The sequence below is a fragment of the Carcharodon carcharias genome (genome assembly GCF_017639515.1).
Source record: "Carcharodon carcharias isolate sCarCar2 chromosome 35 unlocalized genomic scaffold, sCarCar2.pri SUPER_35_unloc_5, whole genome shotgun sequence".
In the NCBI taxonomy this organism is placed as follows: domain Eukaryota; kingdom Metazoa; phylum Chordata; class Chondrichthyes; order Lamniformes; family Lamnidae; genus Carcharodon; species Carcharodon carcharias.
In genome coordinates this window covers 1,552,504-1,580,317 of record NW_024470721.1, presented here as the reverse complement: position 1 = coordinate 1,580,317, position 27,814 = coordinate 1,552,504, and positions in this window count along the sequence as shown.

The window sequence follows — 27,814 nt, the reverse complement described above, 5'->3', positions numbered from 1 at the left end:
ACCCCACATCCCTTCCACTTAACCCATACCACTCCCAATTGACCCACACCCCTCCCAATTACCCCACACCCCTTCCACTTAACCCATACCCCTCCCAATTACCCCACACCCCTCCCAATTACCCCACACCACTTCCACTTAACCTATACCTCTCCCAATCACCCCACACCCCTCCCAATTACCCTACACCCCTTCCACTTAACCCATACCTCTCCCAATTACCCCACACCCCTTCCACTTAACCCATACCTTTCCCAATTATCCCACACCCCTCCCAATTACCCCACACCCCTTCCACTTAACCCATACCCCTCCCAATTACCCAATACCCCTTCCACTTAACCCATACCCCTCCCAATTACCCAATACCCCTTCCACTTAACCCATACCCCTCCCAATTACCCAATACCCCTTCCACTTAACCCATACCTCTCCCAATTATCCCACACCCCTCCCAATTACCCCACACTCCTTCCACTTAACCCATACCTCTCCCAATTACCCCACACCCCTTGCACTTAACCCATACCACTCAAATTACCCCACAACACTTCCACTTAACCCATACCCCTCCTAATTACCCCACACCGCTTCCACATAACCCATAACCCTCCCAATTACTCCACACACCTTCTACTTAACCCATACCCCTGCCAATTACCCCACACACCTCCCAATTACCCCACACCCCTTCCACTTAATCCATAACTCTCCCAATTACCCCACACTCCTCCCAATTACCCCACACCCCTTCCACTTAACCCATACCCCTCCCAATTACCCCACATCCCTTCCACTTAACCCATACCCCTCCCAATCACCCCACACCCCTCCCAATTACCCTACACCCCTTCCACTTAACCCATACCCCTCCCAATTATCCCACACCCCTCCCAATTACCCCACACCCCTCCCAATCACCCCACACCCCTTCCACTTAACCCATACCTCTCCCAATTACCCCACACCCCTTCCACTTAACCCATACCTTTCCCAATTATCCCACACCCCTCCCAATTACCCCACACCCCTTCCACTTAACCCATACCCCTCCCAATTACCCAATACCCCTTCCACTTAACCCATACCCCTCCCAATTACCCAATACCCCTTCCACTTAACCCATACCCCTCCCAATTACCCAATACCCCTTCCACTTAACCCATACCTCTCCCAATTATCCCACACCCCTCCCAATTACCCCACACCCCTTCCACTTAACCCATACCTCTCCCAATTACCCCACACCCCTTGCACTTAACCCATACCACTCAAATTACCCCACAACACTTCCACTTAACCCATACCCCTCCCAATTACCCCACACCGCTTCCACATAACCCATAACCCTCCCAATTACTCCACACACCTTCTACTTAACCCATATCCCTGCCAATTACCCCACACCCCTCCCAATTACCCCACACCCCTTCCACTTAATCCATAACTCTCCCAATTACCCCACACTCCTCCCAATTACCCCACACCCCTTCCACTTAACCCATACCTCTCCCAATTAACCCACACCCCTCCCAATTACCCCACACCCTTCCCAATTACCCCAAACTCCTTCCACTTAACCCACACCCCTCCCAATTACCCCACACCCCTCCCAATTACCCAACACCCCTCCCAATTAGCCCACACTCCTTCCACTTAACCCATACCTCTCCCAATTACCCCACACCCCTCCCAATTACCCAACACCCCTTCCACTTAACCCATACCCCTCCCAATTACCCCACATCTCTCCTGTCGTGAGAGTGTTTGATGGGTCGGTATAGAGGGAGCTTTACTCTGTATCTAACCCCGTGCTGTACCTCTCCTGGGAGTGTTTGATGGGGACAGTGTAGAGGGAGGTTTACTCTGTATCTAACCCTGTGCTGTACCTGTCCTGGGAGTGTTTGATGGGGAAGGTGTAGAGGGACCTTTACTCTGTATCTAACCCCGTGCTGTACCTGTCCTGGGAGTGTTTGATGGGGACAGTGTAGAGGGAGATTTACTCTGTATCTAACCCCGTGCTGTACTTGTCTTGGGAATGTTTGGTGCTGAAATGGTAAGTGATCATCATCCTTCACAACTATTGGGGAAACTCTCTGGAGGTTCAACTGAGTAACCCAGCAGCGAGAGTAGTGCTAGAGAGAATGAGAGATAGAGAGAGAGGGAGAGAGCGTCTGGTGATGTTCCACCTCCGGCTCCGATGTTTCCTGTCGGAGGATGAAGGTAATTAGTACATGTCACAAAGCTGATTCCTGGCGTTGCTTATAGATTTCACTGCAACTCGTGAATGGAAGCTGCAATGTGACTCCAGAGCAGAACTAATCCACACAGCCCTCAGGATATAAAGAACCAAATTGAAACCATCTCCCTTCTCTATCTTTAAAACACTGGCCTAGACTCCAGCAGGAGGATTGTGTCCAATTCTGGGCCCCGCACTTTTTGAACGATGTCGAGAGCGGGGAGACGGTGCGGAGGAGATGTGTTTTTTCATCATTCACGGGATGTGGGTGTCGCTGTCTGGGCCCAGCGTTTATTACCCATCCCTAAATGCCCCCTTGAGAAGATGGGGGTGAGCTGCCTTCTTGAGCCGCTGCAGTCCCCGTGTGGTGTAGGTACACCCACCGTGCTGTTAGGGAGGGAGTTCCAGGATTGTGTCCCGTGTGGTGTAGGTACACCCACCGTGCTGTTAGGGAGGGAGTTCCAGGATTGTGTCCGTGTGGTGTAGGTACACCCACCGTGCTGTTAGGGAGGGAGTTCCAGGATTGTGTCCCGTGTGGTGTAGGTACACCCACCGTGCTGTTAGGGAGGGAGTTCCAGGATTGTGTCCGTGTGGTGTAGGTACACCCACCGTGCTGTTAGGGAGGGAGTTCCAGGATTGTGTCCGTGTGGTGTAGGTACACCCACCGTGCTGTTAGGGAGGGAGTTCCAGGATTGTGTCCGTGTGGTGTAGGTACACCCACCGTGCTGTTAGGGAGGGAGTTCCAGGATTGTGTCCGTGTGGTGTAGGTACACCCACCGTGCTGTTAGGGAGGGAGTTCCAGGATTGTGTCCCGTGTGGTGTAGGTACACCCACCGTGCTGTTAGGGAGGGAGTTCCAGGATTGTGTCCGTGTGGTGTAGGTACACCCACCGTGCTGTTAGGGAGGGAGTTCCAGGATTGTGTCCCGTGTGGTGTAGGTACACCCACCGTGCTGTTAGGGAGGGAGTTCCAGGATTGTGTCCCGTGTGGTGTAGGTACACCCACCGTGCTGTTAGGGAGGGAGTTCCAGGATTGTGTCCGTGTGGTGTAGGTACACCCATGGCGCTGTTAGGGAGGGAGTTCCAGGATTGTGTCCGTGTGGTGTAGGTACACCCACCGTGCTGTTAGGGAGGGAGTTCCAGGATTGTGTCCGTGTGGTGTAGGTACACCCACCGTGCTGTTAGGGAGGGAGTTCCAGGATTGTGTCCCCGTGTGGTGTAGGTACACCCACCGCGCTGTTAGGGAGGGAGTTCCAGGATTGTGTCCGTGTGGTGTAGGTACACCCACCGTGCTGTTAGGGAGGGAGTTCCAGGATTGTGTCTGTGTGGTGTAGGTACACCCACCGTGCTGTTAGGGAGGGAGTTCCAGGATTGTGTCCGTGTGGTGTAGGTACACCCACCGTGCTGTTAGGGAGGGAGTTCCAGGATTTTGTCCCGTGTGGTGTAGGTACACCCACCGTGCTGTTAGGGAGGGAGTTCCAGGATTGTGTCCGTGTGGTGTAGGTACACCCACCGTGCTGTTAGGGAGGGAGTTCCAGGATTGTGTCCGTGTGGTGTAGGTACACCCACCGTGCTGTTAGGGAGGGAGTTCCAGGATTGTGTCCGTGTGGTGTAGGTACACCCACCGTGCTGTTAGGGAGGGAGTTCCAGGATTGTGTCCGTGTGGTGTAGGTACACCCATGGCGCTGTTAGGGAGGGAGTTCCAGGATTGTGTCCGTGTGGTGTAGGTACACCCACCGTGCTGTTAGGGAGGGAGTTCCAGGATTGTGTCCCGTGTGGTGTAGGTACACCCACCGCGCTGTTAGGGAGGGAGTTCCAGGATTGTGTCCCCGTGTGGTGTAGGTACACCCACCGTGCTGTTAGGGAGGGAGTTCCAGGATTGTGTCCGTGTGGTGTAGGTACACCCACCGTGCTGTTAGGGAGGGAGTTCCAGGATTGTGTGCATGTGGTGTAGGTACACCCACCGTGCTGTTAGGGAGGGAGTTCCAGGATTGTGTCCCGTGTGGTGTAGGTACACCCACCGTGCTGTTAGGGAGGGAGTTCCAGGATTGTGTCCCGTGTGGTGTAGGTACACCCACGGCGCTGTTAGGGAGGGAGTTCCAGGATTGTGTCCCGTGTGGTGTAGGTACACCCACCGTGCTGTTAGGGAGGGAGTTCCAGGATTGTGACCCCGTGTGGTGTAGGTACACCCACCGTGCTGTTAGGGAGGGAGTTCCAGGATTTTGACCCAGCGACAGTGAAGGAACGGCCGATATATTTCCAAGTCGGGATGGTGAGGGGCTCGGAGGAGAACTTGCAGGTGGTGGGTGTTCCCCATGTGTCTGCTGCCCTTGTCCTTCTAGATGGTAGAGGTGGTGGGTTTGGACGGCGCTGTCGAAGGAGCCTTGGCGAGTTGCTGCAGTGCATCTTGTAGATGGTACACACACTGCTGCCCCTGTGTGCCGGTGGTGGAGGGAGTGAATGTTTGTGGATGTGGTGCCTATCAAGCGGGGCTGCTTTGTCCTGGATGGTGTCCAGCTTCTTGAGTGTTGTGGGAGCTGCACTCATCCAGGCAAGTGGAGAGTGTCCCATCCACACTCCTGACTTGTGCCTTGTAGATGGTGGACAGGCTTTGGGGAGTCAGGAGGTGAGTTACTCTCTGCAGGATTCCCAGCCTCTGACCTGCTCTTGTAGCCACAGTATTTATATGGCTGGTCCAGTTCAGTTTCTGGTCAATGGTAACCCCCAGGATGTTGATAGTGGGGGATTCAGTGATGGTAATGTCATTGAACATCAAGGGGCAATGGTTGGATTCTCTCTTGTTGGAGATGGTCATTGCCTGACACTTGTGTGGTGTGAATGTTACTTGCCACTTGTCAGCCCAAGCCTGGATATTGTCCAGGTCTTGCTGCATTTGGACATGGACTGCTTCAGTATCTGAGGAGTTGCGAATGGTGCTGAACATTGTGCAATCATCAGCGAACATCGCCACTTCTGACCTTATGATGGAAGGAAGGTCATTGATGAAGCAGCTGAAGATGGTTGGGCCGAGGACACTACCCTGAGGAGCTCCTGCAGTGATGTCCTGGAGCTGAGGTGACTGACCCCCAACAACCACAACCATCTTCCTTTGTGCTAGGTATGACTCCAACCAGTGGAGAGTTTTCCACCTGATTCCCATTGATTCCAGTTTTGCTGGGGCTCCTTGATGCCACACTCGGTCAAATGCTGCCTTGATGTCAAGGGCAGTCACTCTCACCTCACCTCGGGAGTTCAGCTCTTTTGTCCATGTTTGAACCAAGGCTGTAATGAGGTCAGGAGCTGAGTGACCCTGGCGGAACTCAAACTGGGCATCAGTGAGCAGGTTATTGCTTAGCAAGTGCCACTTGATAGCAGTGTTGGTGACCCCTTCCATTACTTTACTGATGATGGAGAGTAGACTGATCGGGTGGTAATTGGTCGGGTTGGATTTGTCCTGCTTTTTGTGTACAGGACATACCTGGGCAATTTTCCACATAGCCGGGTAGATGCCAGTGTTGTAGCTGTACTGGAACAGCTTGGCTAGGGGCACAGCTAGTTCTGGAACACAAGTCTTCAGTACTATTGCCGGAATATTGTCAGGGCCCACAGCCTTTGCAGTATCCAGTGCCTTCAGCTGTTCCTTGATATCACGTGGAGTGAGTCGAATTGACTGAAGACTGGCATCTGTGCAGCTGGGGACCTCCGGAGGAGGCTGAGATGGATCATCCACTCGGCACTTCTGGCTGAAGATTGTTGTAAATGCTTCAGCCTTATCTTTTGCACTGATGTGCTGGGCTCCTCCATCATTGAGGATGGGGATAGTTGTGGAGCCTCCTCCTCCAGTGAGTTGTTTAATTGTCCACCACCATTCACGACTGGATGTGGCAGGACTGCAGAGCTTAGATCTGATCTGTTGGTTGTGGGATCGCTTAGCTCTGTCTATCACTTGCTGCTTATGCTGTTTGACACACGAGTAGTCCTGTGTTATAGCTTCACCAGGCTGACACCTCATGTTTAGGAATACCTGGTGCTGCTCCTGACATGTCCCCCTGCGCTTTTCATTGAACCAAGACCAGATCATTTGCCCGGACCGGTTCCCGGGGATGAGGGGGTGGTCAGTTCATGTGCAGAGACTGGAGAAACCGGGATTGTTCTCCTTAGAGCGGAGAAGGTTAGGGGGGAGATTGAATTGAGGCGTTCAGAATTACGAGGGGGTTTGGATCGAGTCAATGAGGAGAAACTGTTTCCAGTGGCAGAAGGGTCGATAACCAGAGGTTGGGGGGGGACACAGATCGAAGAGAATCGGTAAAAGATCCAGAGGGAGGGGGACACAGATTGAAGAGAATCGGTATAAGATCCAGAGGCTTTTTGACCCGTACCGATCCTAATATGACAATTGTGTAATGATGTCAGGAAGTGAACCTTCAGACAAGTCTGAAATCTGGGACACTTACTCCCCAAAGGTCTGCAGAGACTCAAGGTGAAATTTCTAATTGAAAGATATATATGGGTGGGTAAGGGAACTCAGGGTAGGAAAGGCAAATAGACCCAGATCCGCTCTAAACTTATTGAATGGCCTCCTACGCATTCCATGTTAGAGTGTAAAGAGCTGAATGACCTCCTCCTGTTCCTGTGTAACAAGCTCCAGAGGGGCTAAATGGCCTCCTCCTGTTCCGATGCACCATCCCAATGGACCCAAACCCCTTCCCAGTCACTCCCACTGTACACAATCCCAATGGACCCAAACCCCTTCCCACTCACTCCCACTGTACACAATCCCAATGGACCCAAACCCCTTCCCACTCACTCCCACTGTAGACAATCCCAATGGACCCAAACCCCTTCCCACTCACTCCCACTGTAGACAATCCCAATGGACCCAAACCCCTTCCCACTCACTGCCACTGTACACAATCCCAATAGACCCAAACCCCTTCCCGTTCACTCCCACTGTACACAATCCCAACGGACCGAAACCCCTTCCCACTCACTCCCACTGTCCACAATCCCAATGGAACCAAACCCCTTCCCATTCACTCCCACTGTACACAATCCCAATGGACCCAAACCCCTTCCCCTTCACTCCCACCATACACAATCCCAATGGACCCAAACCCCTTCCTGTTCACTCCCACTGTACACAATCCCAACGGACCCAAACCCCTTCCCGTTCACTCCAACTGTACACAATCCCAATGGACCCAAACCCCTTCCCACTCACTCCCACTGTACACAATCCCAATGGACTCAAACCCCTGCCCTTTCACTCCCACCGTACACAATCCCAATGGACCCAAACCCCTTCCTGTTCACTCCCACTGTACACAATCCCAATGGACCCAAACCCCTTCCCATTCACTCCAACTGCACACAATCCCAATGGACCCAAACCCTTTCCCATTCACTCCCACTGTGCACAATCCCAACGGACCCCAAACCCCTTCCCGGTCTCTCCCACTGTACACAATCCCAATGGACCCAAACCCCTTCCCGTTCACTCCCAAGGTACACAGTTCCAATGGACCCAAACCCATTCCCGTTCACTCCCAAGGTGCACAGTCCCAATGGACCCAAACCCCTTCCCACTCACTCCCACTGTACACAATCCCAATGGACCCAAACCCCTTCCCGTTCACTCCCACTGTACACAATCCCAATGGACCCAAACCCCTTCCCATTCACTCCCACTGTACACAATCCCAATGGACCCAAACCCCTTCCCATTCACTCCCATTGTACACATTCCCAATGGACCCAAACCCCTCCCCGTTCACTCCCGCTGTACACAATCCCAATTGTCCCAAACCCCTTCCCATTCACTCCCACTGTACACAATCCCAATGGACCCAAACCCCTTCCCGTTCACTCCCACTGTACACAATCCCAATGGACCCAAACCCCTTCCCATTCACTCCCACTGTACACAATCCCAATGGACCCAAACCCCTTCCCGTTCACTCCCACTGTACATAATCCCAATGGACCCAAACCCCTTCCCATTCACTCCCACTGTACACAATCCCAATGGACCTAAACCCCTTCCTCTTCACTCCCACTGTGCACAATCCCCCTGATGTGGGTCACCCTAACCCCCAGCAAACCTGGTGATAACTAGTCAGCCTCTAAACATAATCCGCTCGGCGCTGATTCAATCGGTGTTATCTGTCAGTAGGCACTTTTTAATCCATGTTGTTATGTCTGGTTTTGGTGGAATCATTGAATGATTGAAGAACAGGCTTGTAAAAATCTTTATCTAGCAGCAGCATCCTGCGGCATACACATAATGGTTCGATAAAGCCCGCTGATACCGAGGAGACAAACTGCATGGCAAAGCTGTGTGAGTTCCCAGGATTTCAGTGGAAGAGACTGTGCTGCGTACAGACATGCAGCAGATGAAGGTTACCTCTGACAGTCCGCAGCACCAACACCACGCTCAGCATCCTCCTTCAAACCGCTGGTTTCAAACTCCCTCTCTCCCAGCTGTGACTCACTGCCTCTCCGAATGTCACCTCTCCCTCAGGAGGGAGTGGGCCTGAGACCCGCACCTGAGAGTCAGCACAGATTTCGGCACAATACCCTGACCGCAGCTCCCAGGCCATCAGCAGGGGTCTCATGGGGTGCGAGAGCCCAGATTCCAGGTCAGGAGAAGATGGGGAGCCTTTCAACCAGGGTTCCTTCTCCTGATCACTGTCCAGTGATCCCTGAGTTAGAGAGAGAGAGGGGAAATCAGCCAGGGTTCCTGCTCCTGATCACTGTCCAGTGATACCTGGGTTAGAGAGAGAGAGGAAATCAGCCAGGGTTCCTGCTCCTGATCACTGTCCAGTGATCCCTGGGTTAGAGAGAGAGAGAGAGAGGAAATCAGCCAGGGTTCCTGCTCCTGATCCCTGTCCAGTGATCCCTGGGTTAGAGAGAGAGAGAGAGAGAGGAAATCAGCCAGGGTTCCTGCTCCTGATCACTGTCCAGTGATCCCTGAGTTAGAGAGAGAGATGAGATCAGCCAGGGTTCCTGCTCCTGATCACTGTCCAGTGATCCCTGAGTTAGAGAGAGAGAGAGAGAGGGGAAATCAGCCAGGGTTCCTGCTCCTGATCACTGTCCAGTGATCCCTGAGTTAGAGAGAGAGATGAGATCAGCCAGGGTTCCTGCTCCTGATCACTGTCCAGTGATCCCTGAGTTAGAGAGAGAGAGAGAGAGGGGAAATCAGCCAGGGTTCCTGCTCCTGATCACTGTCCAGTGATCCCTGTGTTTGAGAAAGAGGGGAAATCAGCCAGGGTTCCTGCTCCTGATCACTGTCCAGTGATCCCTTGGTTAGAGAGCGAGAGAGAGGGGAAATCAACCAGGGTTCCTGCTCCTGATCACTGTCCAGTGATCCCTGGGTTAGAGAGAGAGAGAGAGAGGGGAAATCAACCAGGGTTCCTGCTCCTGATCCCTGTCCAGTGATCCCTGGGTTAGAGAGAGAGAGAGAGGGGAAATCAGCCAGGGATCCTGCTCCTGATCACTGTCCAGAGATCCCTGGGTTAGAGAGAGAGAGAGGGGAAATCAGCGAGGGTTCCTGCTCCTGATCCCTGTCCAGTGATCCCTGGGTTAGAGAGAGAGAGGAAATCAGCCAGGATTCCTGCTCCTGATCACTGTCCAGTGATCCCTGTGTTTGAGAAAGAGGGAAAATCAGCCAGGGTTCCTGCTCCTGATCACTGTCCAGTGATCCCTTAGTTAGAGAGCGAGAGAGAGGGGAAATCAGCCAGGGTTCCTGCTCCTGATCACTGTCCAGTGATTCCTGGGTTAGAGAGAGAGAGAGAGGAAATCAGCCAGGATGTTTCATGGGGATAATATAGAGGGAGCTTTACTCTGTATCTAACCCCGTGCTGTACCTGTCCTGGGATTATTCTGTTTCTTGGTTGGACCTTGTCCCTCTCTCATTTGCAGAAAGCACCCCAAAGTGGTGAAATATTTCGAGATTGCACACAGCCTCACCTCGATCATTTTCCCATCAGTAATAATTGGTTGAATGATTTGAGAAGATGCTGCTGGCCTCTCTCTCTGTGCGGGTTTCCAGTTGAAACGTTAGAGATTTACTGTAGAGAGGAGGCCATTCGGCCCCTTGCCTGTGAAGTGGAGCTGTCCCCTCACATCGCCCTGTCAGGATCTTGTTTCGCCCAAGTACATTAGCGCTTGTTATTCGAAATCTGCCCAGTGCTTTTGCCTTGTAAATGCTGTTATTACCAACCCAGCAACCCCCCCACCCCTCCAAGTGTAAATGTGCTTCCTCAACTGCCCCCTCTAACCCTTCTGCCAGATGCCTTCAGTCTATCCCCCCCACCACCACTTGAATTAACTTCAATAGTCTGCAGTTCTGATCGTGTACTAAATATCCAGAAGGACTTTCATCTAAAAGCTGTGCTTTGCCAGCTCTGCTCTGGGTCTCTGACTTCACTCTGCTCTGACACGCACATCCATCACTCCACTCCACTCACTCCCACAACTGCTTTGAGAAATGGGCGCTCCTCCGGCCATACAATGTTCCCTGTGTCTCCCACCTGCGTAACAAGGGGTCACAGGGGTCAGGTAGGTCAGGCAAGGTTTTACCTCTTATGTTTAAATCTTATCAGATATTTCTTGGCGCTGTGTGGGGTCTGGGATTGAGGGGAAGGTTTAAACCTGCGCGTTTGCAACTAGCTGTTTGTTAGGCACAGAAACAGGTCTGCCACCAGTGTACATACACTCACTCACACTGACTGACTCACACACACACACACACACAAACTGACTGACACACACACACTGACTCACACACACACACACGCACACTCACACTGACTGACACACACACACACACACTGACTGACACACACACACACACACACAGACTGACACACACACACACTCATACTGACTGAAACACACACACACTCACACTGACTGACACACACACACAAACACTGCCTCACACTGACTGACACACACACACACACACACACTCACACTGACTGACACTCACACACACAAACACACACACTGACTGACACTCGCACACACACACACTCACACTGACTGACACACACACACACACACATGCACTGACTCACACTGACTGACACACACACACACTCACTCACTCACTCACACTGACTGACACACACATTGACTGACACACACACTCACTCACACTGACACTCACACTCACACTCACACACACTCACTCATACTGACTGACACACACACAAACACTCACTTACACTGACTGACACACACACACACACACTCACATTGACTGACACTCACACACACTCACACTGACTGACACTCACACACACACACATGCAAACACTCACTCACACTGACTGACACTCACACACACACTCACTCACACTGACACTCACACACACTCACTCACACTGACTGACACACACAGACACACACAAACATTCACACTGACTGACACTCACCCACACACTCACTCACACTGACTGACACACACATACTCACTCACACTGACACTCACACAGACACACACACGTAAACATTCACACTGACTGACACTCACACACACACACTCACTCACACTGACTGACACTCACACGCACACACACATGCAAACACTCACACTGATTGACACTTACACACACACTCACTCGCACTGACTGACACTTACACACACACACTCACTCACTGACACACACACACACACTCACTAACACTGACTGACTGATACTCACACACACACACTCACTCACTGACACACACACACACTCACTCACACTGATTGACACACATACACAAGCAAACACTCACTCACACTGACTGACACTCACACACACACACACACACACACTCACTCACACACTCACACACTCACTCACACTGATTGACACACATACACACACAAACACTCACACTGACTGACACACACACACACACAATCTCACTCACACTGACTGACACTCACGCACACACAAACACGCAAATACTCGCTCACACTGACTGACACACACACACAAGCACTCACTCACACTGACTGACACAAATAAACATGCAAACACTCACACTGACTGACACACACACATGCAAACACTCACTCACACTGACTGACATTCACACACACTCACAAGCACTCAATCACTCACACTGACTGACACACAGACACACACACAAACACTCACACTGACTGACACTAACACACTCAATCACTCACACACACATTGACTGACACTCACATACTCAATCACTCACACACACACACTCACTCACACTGACTGACACACACATGCAAACACTCACACATACACACTCACACACATACACACAAACACTCACTCACTCACACTGCCACACACACACTCACATACACACACACACTGACTGGCACGCACACACAAACACTTACATGCTCACTCACACTGACTGACACACACACTCACATACACACTCAAACCACACATACAAATTCACGCACACACTGACTGGTGCACTCACACACACACTCACTCACACTGACTGACACACTCACATACTCTTAGCCCCTAGTCAAGCTGTTCCAGTCTACTCTCCATCATCAGTAAAGTAATGGAAGGGGTCACCAACAGTGTTATCAAGCGGCACTTGCTTAGCAATAACCTGCTCACTGATGCCCAGTTTGGGTTCCGCCAGGGTCACTCAGCTCCTGACCTCATTACAGCCTTGGTTCAAACATGGACTAAAGAGCTGAAATCCTGAGGTGAGGTGAGAGTGACTGCCCTTGACATCAAGGCAGCATTTGACCGAGTGTGGCATCAAGGAGCTCTAGCAAAACTGGAGTTAATGGGAATCAGGGGGAAAACTCTCCACTGGTTGGAGTCATACCCAGCACAAAGGAAGATGGTTGTGGTTGTTGGGAGGTCAGTCACCTCAGCTCCAGGACATCACTGCAGGAGTTCCTCAGGGTAGTGTCCTCGGCCCAACCATCTTCAGCTGCTTCATCAATGACCTTCCTTCCATCATAAGGTCAGAAGTGGGGATGTTCGCTGATGATTGCACAATGTTCAGCACCATTCGCAACTCCTCAGATACTGAAGCAGTCCATGTCCAAATGCAGCAAGACCTGGACAATATCCAGGCTTGGGCTGACAAGTGGCAAGTAACATTCACACCACACAAGTGTCAGACAATGACCATCTCCAACAAGAGAGAATCTAACCATCGTCCCATGACATTCAATGGCATTACCATCACTGAATCCCCCACTATCAACATCCTGGGGGTTACCATTGACCAGAAACTGAACTGGACCAGCCATATAAATACTGTGGCTACAAGAGCAGGTCAGAGGCTGGGAATCCTGTGATGAGTAACTCACCTCCTGACTCCCCAAAGTCTGTCCACCATCTACAAGGCACAAGTCAGGAGTGTGATGGGACACTCCCCACTTGCCTGGATGAGTGTAGCTCCCACAACACTCAAGAAGCTCGACACTGTCCAGGACAAAGCAGCCCCCGCTTGATGGGCTCCCCATCCACAAACATTCACTCCCTCCACTACCGACGCACAGGGGCAGCAGTGTGTGTACCATCTACAAGATGCACTGCAGCAACTCGCCAAGGCTCCTTCGACAGCGCCGCCCAAACCCACCACCTCTACCATCTAGAAGGACAAGGGCAGCAGACACATGGGGAACATCACCACCTGCAAGTTCCCCTCCGAGCCCCTCACCATCCCGACTTGGAAATATATCGGCCGTTCCTTCACTGTCGCTGGGTCAAAATCCTGGAACTCCCTCCCTAACAGCACGGTGGGTGTACCTACAGCACACGGGACACAATCCTGGAACTCCCTCCCTAACAGCACGGTGGGTGTACCTACACCACACGGACACAATCCTGGAACTCCCTCCCTAACAGCACGGTGGGTGTACCTACACCACACGGACCCAATCCTGGAACTCCCTCCCTAACAGCACGGTGGGTGTACCTACACCACACAGACACAATCCTGGAACTCCCTCCCTAACAGCACGGTGGGTGTACCTACACCACACGGACCCAATCCTGGAACTCCCTCCCTAACAGCACGGTGGGTGTACCTACACCACACGGACACAATCCTGGAACTCCCTCCCTAACAGCACGGTGGGTGTACCTACACCACACGGACACAATCCTGGAACTCCCTCCCTAACAGCACGGTGGGTGTACCTACACCACACGGACACAATCCTGGAACTCCCTCCCTAACAGCACGGTGGGTGTACCTACACCACACGGGACACAATCCTGGAACTCCCTCCCTAACAGCGCGGTGGGTGTACCTACACCACACGGACACAATCCTGGAACTCCCTCCCTAACAGCACGGTGGGTGTACCTACACCACACGGACACAATCCTGGAACTCCCTCCCTAACAGCACGGTGGGTGTACCTACACCACACGGACACAATCCTGGAACTCCCTCCCTAACAGCACGGTGGGTGTACCTACACCACACGGGACAAAATCCTGGAACTCCCTCCCTAACAGCACGGTGGGTGTACCTACACCACACGGACACAATCCTGGAACTCCTTCCCTAACAGCACGGTGGGTGTACCTACACCACACGGACACAATCCTGGAACTCCCTCCCTAACAGCACGGTGGGTGTACCTACACTACACGGGGACTGCAGCGGCTCAAGAAGGCGGCTCACCCCCCCCCACCTTCTCAAGGGGGCAATTAGGGATGGGCAATAAATGCTGGGCCCAGCCCAGCGACACCCACATCCCAAGAACGAATAAAAATAAACACACACACAGACACGCTCATACTCAGGCACTCACTCACACACACTGACACTCACTCACACACACACAGGCACACTCACACTCAGGCACTCACTCACACACTCTGACTCTCACACACACTGACACTCACTCACACACACAGTGACACTCACACACACACTGATACACACACACTGACACTCACTCACACACACAAACACTCACACACAGACACACACACACAGGCACTCACTCACACAGACACACACACATGCATTGACAATCACACACGTTCACAGACACGCACACTGACACTCACTCAAGCACACTGACACACACGCACAAACACACATGCACTGACACTCACTCACACAAACGCTCAGACAGTCGCACGCACTGACACACACACACAATGACAATCACTCACACACACACTGACACTCACTCACTCACACACACACACACACACACACACACACACACACACGCTGACACTCACAAATGCGCACAGGCACTCACTCGACACATGCACAGACACACACACTGACGCTCACACACACATGCAATGACGTTCACACACATGCACAGGCAATCACAAATACGTGCACTCACACACATGCACTGTCACACAGACGCACAGACAAAAAACACACACACATGCACTGACACACAAACAGGCACAGACACTCATACACATGCACAGGAACTCACACAGACACACACACACGCACAGTCACACACACACACACACACACACACACACACACACGCACTGACACACATACAGGCACAGACACTCACACATAGGCACAGACACACACACGCACAAGCACTCACAACACTATACCTGCCCAGGGAGTGTTTGATGGGAGGTTAGTGGGGGTGATGTTGTGCTGGGGAGGGGGGTTTATTTCCTGGATGCGGTGTGCCTTGTCTTTTCAAGGTTAAATTGCTGACAGAGAGTGTGCAAATTCTTCAGTGTGTGACCCTGACTATTGGCTGAGATGAGGTTGACAGCATTCGGGCACTGGGGAGTACGCTGTACATCAGCAATGTCGCTGAGGGCAGAACAATATCTTTCCTTTGTTAGACAGCAGCTTGTGATACAGCCTGCTTTCAATTCATTTCTTACAGTCAAATGGCGCACAATCTTTCAATGAAGTTAATCCAGCTCCCCAACAATGTCACTCAGTAAGGACTCTCCCCCCAGCACCCAGTGTTACTGACTGTATCTCTACTGATGTTAATCCAGCTCCCTCACACTGTCACTCAGTAACCCCTCTCCCCCCAGCGCCCTGTGTTACTGACTGTATCTCTACTGATGTTAATCCAGCTCCCTCACACTGTCACTCAGTAACCCCTCTCCCCCCAGCGCCCTGTGTTACTGACAGTATCTCTACTGATGTTAATCCAGCTCCCTCACACTGTCACTCAGTAACCCCTCTCCCCCCAGCACCCTGTGTTACTGACTGTATCTCTACTGATGTTAATCCAGCTCCCTCACACTGTCACTCAGTAACCCCTCTCCCCCCAGCGCCTTGTGTTACTGACTGTATCTCTACTGATGCTAATTCAGCTCCCTCACACTGTCACTCAGTAACCCCTCTCCCCCCATCGCACTGTGTTACTGACTGTATCTCTACTGAAGTTAATCCAGCTCCCTCACACTGTCACTCAGTAACTCCTCTCCCCCCAGCACCCTGTGTTACTGACTGTATCTCTACTGATGTTAATCCAGCTCCCTCACACTGTCACTCAGTAACCCCTCTCCCCCCAGCGCCCTGTGTTACTGACGGTATCTCTACAGATCTTAATCCAGCTTCCACACACTGTCACTCAGTAACCCCTCTCCCCCAGCGCCCTGTGTTACTGACTGTATCTCTACTGATGTTAATCCAGCTCCCTCACACTGTCACTCAGTAACCCCTCTCCCCCAGGGCCCTGTGTTACTGACTGTATCTCTACTGATGTTAATCCAGGTCCCTCACACTGTCACTCAGTAACCCCTCTCCCCCCAGCGCCCTGTGTTACTGACGGTATCTCTACAGATCTTAATCCAGCTTCCACACAATGTCACTCAGTAACCCCTCTCCCCACAGCGCCCTGTGTTACTGACTGTACCACTACTGATGTTAATCCAGCTCCCTCACACTGTCACTCAGTAACCCCTCTCCCCCCAGCGCCCTGTGTTACTGACTGTATCTCTACTGATGTTAATCCAGCTCCTTCACACTGTCACTCAGTAACCCCTCTCCCCCCAGCGCCCTGTGTTACTGACTGTATCTCTACTGATGTTAATCCAGCTCCCTCACACTGTCACTCAGTAATCCCTCTCCCCCCCAGTGCCCTGTGTTACTGACTGTATCTCTACTGATGTTAATCGTGTTCCCTCACACTGTCACTCAGTAACCCCTCTCCCCCCAGCACCCTGTGTTACTGGCTGTATCTCTACTGATGTTAATCCAGCTCCCTCACACTGTCACTCAGTAACCCCTCTCCCCCCAGCGCCCTGTGTTACTGACTGTATCTCTACTGATGTTAATCCAGCTCCCTCACACTGTCACTCAGTAACCCTTCTCCCACAAGCGCCCTGTGTTACTGACTGTATCTCTACTGATGTTAATCCCGCTCTCTCACACTGTCACTCAGTAACCCTTCTCCCCCCCACCTCCCAGTGTTACTGACTGTATCTCTACTGATGTTAATCCTGCTCCCTCACACTGTCACTCAGTAACCCCTCTCCACCCAGCACCCTGTGTTACTGACTGTATCTCTACTGATGTTAATCCAGTTCCCTCACACTGTCACTCAGTAACCCCTCTCCCCCCAGCACCCTGTGTTACTGACTGTATCTCTACTGATGTTAATCCAGCTCCCTCACACTGTCACTCAGTAACCCCTCTCCCCCCAGCACCCTGTGTTACTGACTGTATCTCTACTGATGTTAATCCAGCTCCCTCACACTGTCACTCAGTAACCCCTCTCCCCCCAGCACCCTGTGTTACTGACTGTATCTCTACTGATGTTAATCCAGCTCCCTCGCACTGTCACACAGTAACCCCTCCCCCCCCAGCACTCTATGTTACTGACTGTATCTCTACTGATGTTAATCCAGCTCCCTCACACTGTCACTCAGGTAAGCCCCTCTCCCCCCAGTGCCCTGTGTTACTGACTGTATCTCTACTGATGTTAATCCAGCTCCCTCACACTGTCACTCAGTAACCCCTCTCCCCCAGCGCCCTGTGTTACTGACTGTATCTCTACTGATGTTAATCCAGCTCCCTCACACTGTCACTCAGTAACCCCTCTCCCCCCAGCACCCTGTGTTACTGACTGTATCTCTACTGATGTTAATCCAGCTCCCTCACACTGTCACTCAGTAACCCCTCTCCCCCCAGAGCCCTGTGTTACTGACTGTATCTCTACTGATGTTAATCCAGCTCCCTCACACTGTCACTCAGTAACCCCTCTCCCCCCAGCGCCCTGTGTTACTGACTGTATCTCTACTGATGTTAATCCAGCTCCCTCACACTGTCACTCAGTAACCCCTCTCCCCCCAGTGCCCTGTGTTACTGACTGTATCTCTACTGATGTTAATCCAGCTCCCTCACACTGTCACTCAGTAACCCCTCTCCCCCCAGCGCCCTGTGTTACTGACTGTATCTCTACTGATGTTAATCCAGCTCCCTCACACTGTCACTCAGTAACCCCTCTCCCCCCAGCGCCCTGTGTTACTGACTGTATCTCTACTGATGTTAATCCAGCTCCCTCACACTGTCACTCAGTAACCCCTCTCCCCCCAGCGCCCTGTGTTACTGACTGTATCTCTACTGATGTTAATCCAGCTCCCTCACACTGTCACTCAGTAACCCCTCTCCCCCCAGCGCCCTGTGTTACTGACTGTATCTCTACTGATGTTAATCCAGCTCCCTCACACTGTCACTCAGTAACCCCTCTCCCCCCAGCGCCCTGTGTTACTGACTGTATCTCTACTGATGTTAATCCAGCTCCCTCACACTGTCACTCAGTAACCCCTCTCCCCCCAGCAGCCCTGTGTTACTGACTGTATCTCTACTGATGCTTAATCCAGCTCCCTCACACTGTCACTCAGTAACCCCTCTCCCCCCAGCGCCCTGTGTTACTGACTGTATCTCTACTGATGTTAATCCAGCTCCTCACACTGTCACTCAGTAACCCCTCTCCCCCCAGCGCCCTGTGTTACTGACTGTATCTCTACTGATGTTAATCCAGCTCCCTCACACTGTCACTCAGTAACCCCTCTCCCCCCAGCGCCCTGTGTTACTGACTGTATCTCTACTGGTGTTAATCCAGCTCCCTCACACTGTCACTCAGTAACGCCTCTCCGCCAGCACCCTGTGTTACTGACTGTATCTCTACTGATGTTAATCCAGCTCCCTCACACTGTCACTCAGTAACCCCTCTCCCCCCCAGTGCCCTGTGTTACTGACTGTATCTCTACTGATGTTAATCCAGCTCCCTCACACTGTCACTCAGTAACCCCTCTCCCCCCAGCACCCTGTGTTACTGACTGTATCTCTACTGATGTTAATCCAGCTCCCTCACACTGTCACTCAGTAACCCCTCTCCCCCCAGCGCCCTGTGTTACTGACTGTATCTCTACTGATGTTAATCCAGCTCCCTCACACTGTCACTCAGTAACCCCTCTCCCCCAGCGCCCTGTGTTACTGACTGTATCTCTACTGATGTTAATCCAGCTCTCTCACACTGTCACTCAGTAACCCTTCTCCCCCCCACCTCCCAGTGTTACTGACTGTATCTCTACTGATGTTAATCCAGCTCCCTCACACTGTCACTCAGTAACCCCTCTCCCCCCAGCGTCCTGTGTTACTGACTGTATCTCTACTGATGTTAATCCACTCCCTCACACTGTCACTCAGTAACCCCTCTCCCCCCAGCGCCCTGTGTTACTGACTGTATCTCTACTGATGTTAATCCAGGTCCCTCACACTGTCACTCAGTAACCCCTCTCCCCCCAGCGCCCTGTGTTACTGACTGTATCTCTACTGATGTTAATCCAGGTCGCTCACACTGTCACTCAGTAATGCCTCTCCCCCCAGCGCCCTGTGTTACTGACTGTATCTCTACTGATGTTAATCCAGCTCCCTCACACTGTCACTCAGTAACCCCTCTCCCCCCATCACCCTGTGTTACTGACTGTATCTCTACTGATGTTAATCCAGCTCCCTCACACTGTCACTCAGTAACCCCTCTCCCCCCAGCGCCCTGTGTTACTGACTGTATCTCTACTGATGTTAATCCAGCTCCCTCACACTGTCACTCAGTAACCCCTCTCCCCCAGCGCCCTGTGTTACTGACTGTATCTCTACTGATGTTAATCCAGCTCCCTCACACTGTCACTCACTATCCCCTCTCCCCCAACTCCCTGTGTTACTGACTGTATCTCTACTGATGTTAATCCAGCTCCCTCACACTGTCACTCAGTAACCCCTCTCCCTCCAGCGCCCTGTGTTACTGACTGTATCTCTACTGATGTTAATCCAGCTCCCTCACACTGTCACTCAGTAACCCCTCTCCCCCCAGCGCCCTGTGTTACTGACTGTATCTCTACTGATGTTAATCCAGCTCCCTCACACTGTCACTCAGTAACCCCTCTCCCACCAGCGCCCTGTGTTACTGACTGTATCTCTACTGATGTTAATCCAGCTCCCTCACACTGTCACTCAGTAACCCCTCTCCCCCCAGCGCCCTGTGTTACTGACTGTATCTCTACTGATGTTAATCCAGCTCCCTCACACTGTCACTCAGTAACCCCTCTCCCCCCAGCGCCCTGTGTTACTGACTGTATCTCTACTGATGTTAATCCAGCTCCCTCACACTGTCACTCAGTAACCCCTCTCCCCCCAGCGCCCTGTGTTACTGACTGTATCTCTACTGATGTTAATCCAGCTCCCTCACACTGTCACTCAGTAACCCCTCTCCCCCCAGCGCCCTGTGTTACTGACTGTATCTCTACTGATGTTAATCCAGCTCCCTCACACTGTCACTCAGTAACCCCTCTCCCCCCAGCGCCCTGTGTTACTGACTGTATCTCTACTGATGTTAATCCAGCTCCCTCACACTGTCACTCAGTAACCCCTCTCCCCCCAGCGCCCTGTGTTACTGACTGTATCTCTACTGATGTTAATCCAGCTCCCTCACACTGTCACTCAGTAACCCCTCTCCCCCCAGCTCCCTGTGTTACTGACTGTATCTCTACTGATGTTAATCCAGCTCCCTCACACTGTCACTCAGTAACCCCTCTCCCCCAGCGCCCTGTGTTACTGACTGTATCTCTACTGATGTTAATCCAGCTCCCTCACACTGTCACTCAGTAACCCCTCTCCCCCCAGCTCCCTGTGTTACTGACTGTATCTCTACTGATGTTAATCCAGCTCCCTCACACTGTCACTCAGTAACCCCTCTCCCCCCAGCGCCCTGTGTTACTGACTGTATCTCTACTGATGTTAATCCAGCTCCCTCACACTGTCACTCAGTAACCCCTCTCCCCCCAGCGCCCTGTGTTACTGACTGTATCTCTACTGATGTTAATCCAGCTCCCTCACACTGTCACTCAGTAACCCCTCTCCCCCCAGCGCCCTGTGTTACTGACTGTATCTCTACTGATGTTAATCCAGCTCCCTCACACTGTCACTCAGTAACCCCTCTCCCCCAGCGCCCTGTGTTACTGCCTGTATCTCTACTGATTTTAATCCTACTGCCTCACACTGTCACTCAGTAACCCCTCTCCCCCCATCACCCTGTGTTACTGACTGTATCTCTACTGAAGTTAATCCAGCGCCCTCACACTGTCACTCAGTAACCCCTCTCCCCCCAGCACCCTGTGTTACTGACTGTATCTCTACTGATGTTAATCCTGCTCCCTCGCACTCTCATTCGGTAATTCCTCCCCCCCCCAGCACTCTATGTTACTGACTGTATCTGTACTGATGTTAATCCAGCTCCCTCACACTGTCACTCAGTAACCCCTCTCCCCCAGCACCCTGTGTTACTGACTGTATCTCTACTGATGTTAATCCAGCTCCCTCACACTGTCACTCAGTAACCCCTCTCCCCCCAGCACCCTGTGTTACTGACTGTATCTCTACTGATGTTAATCCAGCTCCCTCACACTGTCACTCAGTAACCCGTCTCCCCCCAGTGCCCTGTTTTACTGACTGTATCTCTACTGATATTAATCCAGCTCCCTCACACTGTCACTCAGTAACCCCTCTCCCCCCCAGTGCCTTGTGTTACTGACTGTATCTCTACTGATGTTAATCCAGCTCCCTCACACTGTCACTCAGTAACCCCTCTCCCCCCAGCACCCTGTGTTACTGACTGTATCTCTACTGATGTTAATTCAGCTCCCTCACGCTGTCACTCAGTAACCCCTCTCCCACAAGCGCCTTGTGTTACTGACGTTATCTCTACTGATGTTAATCCAGCTCCCTCACACTGTCACTCAGTAACCCCTCTCCCCCAGCGCCCTGTGTTACTGACAGTATCTCTACTGATGTTAATCCAGCTCCCTCACACTGTCACTCAGTAACCCCTCTCCGCCCGTGCCCTGTGTTACTGACTGTATCTCTACTAATGTTAATCCGGCTCCCTCGCACTGTCACTCAGGTAATTCCTCTCCCCCCAGCACTCTATGTTACTGACTGTATCTCTACTGATGTTAATCCAGCTCCCTCACACTGTCACTTGGTAACCCCTCTCCTCCCAGTGCCCTGTGTTACTGACTTTATCTCTACTGATGTTAATCCAGCTCCCTCTCACTGTCACTCAGGAACCTCTCTCCCCACCAGTACCCTGTGTTACTGACTGTATCTCTACTGATGTTAATCCAGCTTCCTCACACTGTCACTCAGTAACCCCTCTCCCCCAGCACCCTGTGTTACTGACTGTATCTCTACTGATGTTAATCCAGCTCCCTCATACTGTCACTCAGTAACCCCTCTAACCCCAGTGCCCTGTTTAACTGACTGTATCTCTACCGATATTAAACCAGCTCCCTCACGCTGTCACTCAGTAACCCCTCTCCCCCAGCGCCCTTTGTTACTGACTGTATCTCTACTGATGTTAATTCAGCTCCCTCACACTGTCACTCAGTAACCCCTCACCCCCCAGCACCCTGTGTTACTGACTGTATCTCTACTGATGTTAATCCAGCTCCCTCACACTGTCACTCAGTAACCCCTCTCCGCCCAGCGCCTTGTGTTACTGACTGTATCTCTACTGATATTTATCCAGCTCGCACACACTGTCACTCAGTAACCCCTCTCCCCCAGCTCCCTGTGTTACCGACTGTATCTCTACTGATGTTAATCCCGCTCTCTCACACTGTCACTCAGTAACCCTTCTGCCCCCCACCTCCCAGTGTTACTGACTGTATCTCTACTGATGTTAATCCAGCTCCCTCACACTGTCACTCAGTAACCCCTCTCCTCCCAGCGCCCTGTGTTACTGACTGTATCTCTACTGATATTAATCCAGCTCCCTCACACTGTCACTCAGTAACCCCTCTCCCCCCAGCGCCCTGTTTTAGTGACTGTATCTCTACTGCTGTTAATCCAGCTCCCTCACACTGTCACTCAGTAACCCCTCTCCCCCCAGTGCCCTGTGTTACTGACTGTATCTCTACTGATGTTAATCCAGCTCCCTCACACTGTCACTCAGTAACCCCTCTCCTCCCAGCGCCCTGTGTTACTGACTGTATCTCTACTGATGTTAATCCAGCTCCCTCACACTGTCACTCAGTAACCCCTCTCCCCCAGCTCCCTGTGTTACTGACTGTATCTCTACTGATGTTAATCCAGCTCCCTCACACTGTCACTCAGTAACCCCTCTCCCCCCAGCGCCCTGTGTTACTGACTGTATCTCTACTGATGTTAATCCAGCTCCCTCACACTGTCACTCAGTAACCCCTCTCCCCCCAGCGCCCTGTGTTACTGACTGTATCTCTACTGATGTTAATCCAGCTCCCTCACACTGTCACTCAGTAACCCCTCTCCCCCAGCTCCCTGTGTTACTGACTGTATCTCTACTGATGTTAATCCAGCTCCCTCACACTGTCACTCACTAACCCCTCTCCCCCCAGTGCGCTGTGTTACTGACTGTATCTCTACTGATGTTAATCCAGCTCCCTCACACTGTCACTCAGTAACCCCTCTCCCCCCAGCGCCCTGTGTTACTGACTGTATCTCTACTGATGTTAATCCAGCTCCCTCACACTGTCACTCAGTAACCCCTCTCCCCCCAGCACCCTGTGTTACTGACTGTATCTCTACTGATGTTAATCCAGCTCCCTCACACTGTCACTCAGTAACCCCTCTCCCCCCAGCACCCTGTGTTACTGACTGTATCTCTACTGATGTTAATCCAGCTCCCTCACACTGTCACTCAGTAACCCCTCTCGCCCCAGCGCCCTGTGTTACTGACTGTATCTCTACTGATGTTAATCCAGCTCCCTCACACTGTCACTCAGAATTCTTCTTCCCCCAGTGCCCTGTGTTACTGACTGTATCTCTACTGATGTTAATCCAGCTCCCTCACACTGTCACTCAGTAACCCCTCTCCCCCCATCGCCCTGTGTTACTGACTGTATCTCTACTGATTTTAATCCAGCTCCCTCACACTGTCACTCAGTAACCCCTCTCCCCCCAGCACCCTGTGTTACTGACTGTATCTCTACTTATGTTAATCCAGCTCCCTCACACTGTCACTCAGTAACACCTCTCCCCCCAGCACCCTGTGTTACTGACTGTATCTCTACTGATTTTAATCCTACTCCCTCACACTGTCACTCAGTAACCCCTCTCCCCCCATCACCCTGTGTTACTTACTGTATCTCTTCTGATTTTAATCCAGCTCCCTCACACTGTCACTCAGTAACCCCTCTCTCCCCAGCGCTCTGTGTTACTGACTGTATCTCTACTGATGTTAATCCAGCTCCCTCACACTGTCACTCAGTAACCCCTCTCCCCCCAGCACCCTGTGTTACTGATTGTATCTCTACTGATGTTAATCCAGCTCCCTCATACTGTCACTCAGTAACTCCTCTCCCCCCAGCGCCCTGTGTTACTGACTGTATCTCTACTGATGTTAATCCAGCTCCCTCATACTGTCACTCAGTAACTCCTCTCCCCCCAGCGCCCTGTGTTACTGACTGTATCTCTACTAATGTTAATCCGGCTCCCTCGCACTCTCATTCGGTAATTCCTCCCCCCCCAGCACTCTATGTTACTGACTGTATCTGTACTGATGTTAATCCGGCTCCCTCACACTGTCACTTGGTAACCCCTCTCCTCCCAGTGCCCTGTGTTACTAACTTTATCTCTACTGATGTGAATCCAGCTCCCTCACACTGTCACTCAGTAACCTCTCTCCCCCAGCGCCCTGTGTTACTGACTGTATCTCTACTGATGTTAATCCAGCTCCCTCACACTGTCACTCAGTAACCCCTCTCCCCCCCAGCACCCTGTGTTACTGACTGTATCTCTACTGATGTTAATCCAGCTCCCTCACACTGTCACTCAGTAACCCCTCTCCCTCCAGCACCCTGTGTTACTGACTGTATCTCTACTGATGTTAATTCAGCTCCCTCACACTGTCACTCAGTAACCCTTCTCCCCCCCACCTCCCAGTGTTACTGACTGTATCTCTACTGATGTTAATTCAGCTCCCTCACACTGTCACTCAGTAACCCCTCTCCTCCCAGCACCCTGTGTTACTGACTGTATCTCTACTGATGTTAATCCAGCTCCCTCACACTGTCACTCAGTAACCCCTCTCCTCCCAGCACCCTGTGTTACTGACTGTATCTCTACTGATGTTAATCCAGCTCCCTCACACTGTCACTCAGTAACCCCTCTCCCCCCAGCACCCTGTGTTACTGACTGTATCTCTACTGATGTTAATCCAGCTCCCTCATACTGTCACTCAGTAACCCCTCTACCCCCAGTGCCCTGTTTTACTGACTGTATCTCTACCGATATTAATCCAGCTCCCTCACGCTGTCACTCAGTAACCCCTCTCCCCCAGTGCCCTGTGTTACTGACTGTATCTCTACTGATGTTAATTCAGCTCCCTCACACTGTCACTCAGTAACCCCTCACCCCCCAGCACCCTGTGTTACTGACTGTATCTCTACTGATGTTAATCAGCTCCCTCACACTGTCACTCAGTAACCCCTCTCCCTCCAGCACCCTGTGTTACTGACTGTATCTCTACTGATGTTAATCCCACTCCCTCACACTGTCACTCAGTAACCCCTCTCCCCCCAGCACCCTGTGTTACTGACTGTATCTCTACTGATGTTAATCCAGCTCCCTCACACTGTCACTCAGTAACCCCTCTCCCCACAGCGCCCTGTGTTACTGACAGTATCTCTACTGATGTTAATCCAGCTCCCTCACACTGTCACTCAGTAACCCCTCTCCCCACAGCGCCCTGTGTTACTGACTGTATCTCTACTGATGTTAATCCAGCTCCCTCACACTGTCACTCAGTAACCCCTCTCCCCACAGCGCCCTGTGTTACTGACAGTATCTCTACTGATGTTAATCCAGCTCCCTCACACTGTCACTCAGTAACCCCTCTCCCCCAGCACCCTGTGTTACTGACTGTATCTCTACTAATGTTAATCCGGCTCCCTCGCACTCTCATTCGGTAATTCCTCTCCCCCCAGCGCCCTGTGTTACTGACTGTATCTCTACCGATATTAATCCAGCTCCCTCACGCTGTCACTCAGTAACCCCTCTCCCCCAGCGCCCTTTGTTACTGACTGTATCTCTACTGATGTTAATTCAGCTCCCTCACACTGTCACTCAGTAACCCCTCTCCCACAAGCGCCTTGTGTTACTGACGTTATCTCTACTGATGTTAATCCAGCTCCCTCACACTGTCACTCAGTAACCCCTCTCTCCCAGCACCCTGTGTTACTGACGTTATCTCTACTGATGTTAATCCAGCTCCCTCACACTGTCACTCAGTAACCCCTCTCCCCCCAGCGCTCTGTGTTACTGACTGTATCTCTACTGATGTTAATCCAGCTCCCTCACACTGTCACTCAGTAACCCCTCTCCCCCCAGCGCCCTGTGTTACTGACTGTATCTCTACTGATGTTAATCCAGCTCCCTTTCGTGTGTGTGTGTGTGTGTATGTGGGTGTGTGTGTGTGTGTGTGTATGTGTGCCTCCGGCGTATGTAATGCACAGTTGCGCGTGTGTTAAACATCATATTTGAAGGCTGGATACATGTTGGGTGCTGAACTCAGTGCTGGTGAACATTGAGAATTAACATCCAACATCGCCCGGGGCACAGGCAGAGTCAAACACTTCTTTCATGATGTTAAATACAATAGCTCCAGGGCCCTGACCTCTGACAGCGCTCCAGTACCTTCGGGTGGTCTCCCAACCTGGTTTTCCCACACTCAGCCCCCAGCCCAGCTCTCCAGACCCCGCCAGACCCTGCGCTCCCCAATATCACATTCGGACAGTTACACCTCATCCGTTGTTCATCCCTCTGGGTGGGAGTCGGGCGGTTGCACAGTGTCAATGACACAGGAACTCAGCATCTATCAGTGCGCTCCGACTGAGGACATTTTAATTAGTTTGATGAATAATTCAGGCTCCTACTCCACACTCTGCCCTTTGGTGAATCAGCCCCTGCTCCACCATGATTTATAACAGCAAATTCACTCCTCAATTGGAAGCTTCAGCCCCTCCCCCAACACGGCCTGCATCTCCTTAAAGGGCTCTCACCCCAGTCACAACGCTCCAGCTCTCTTTCTATTTAGCTCAAAGTCA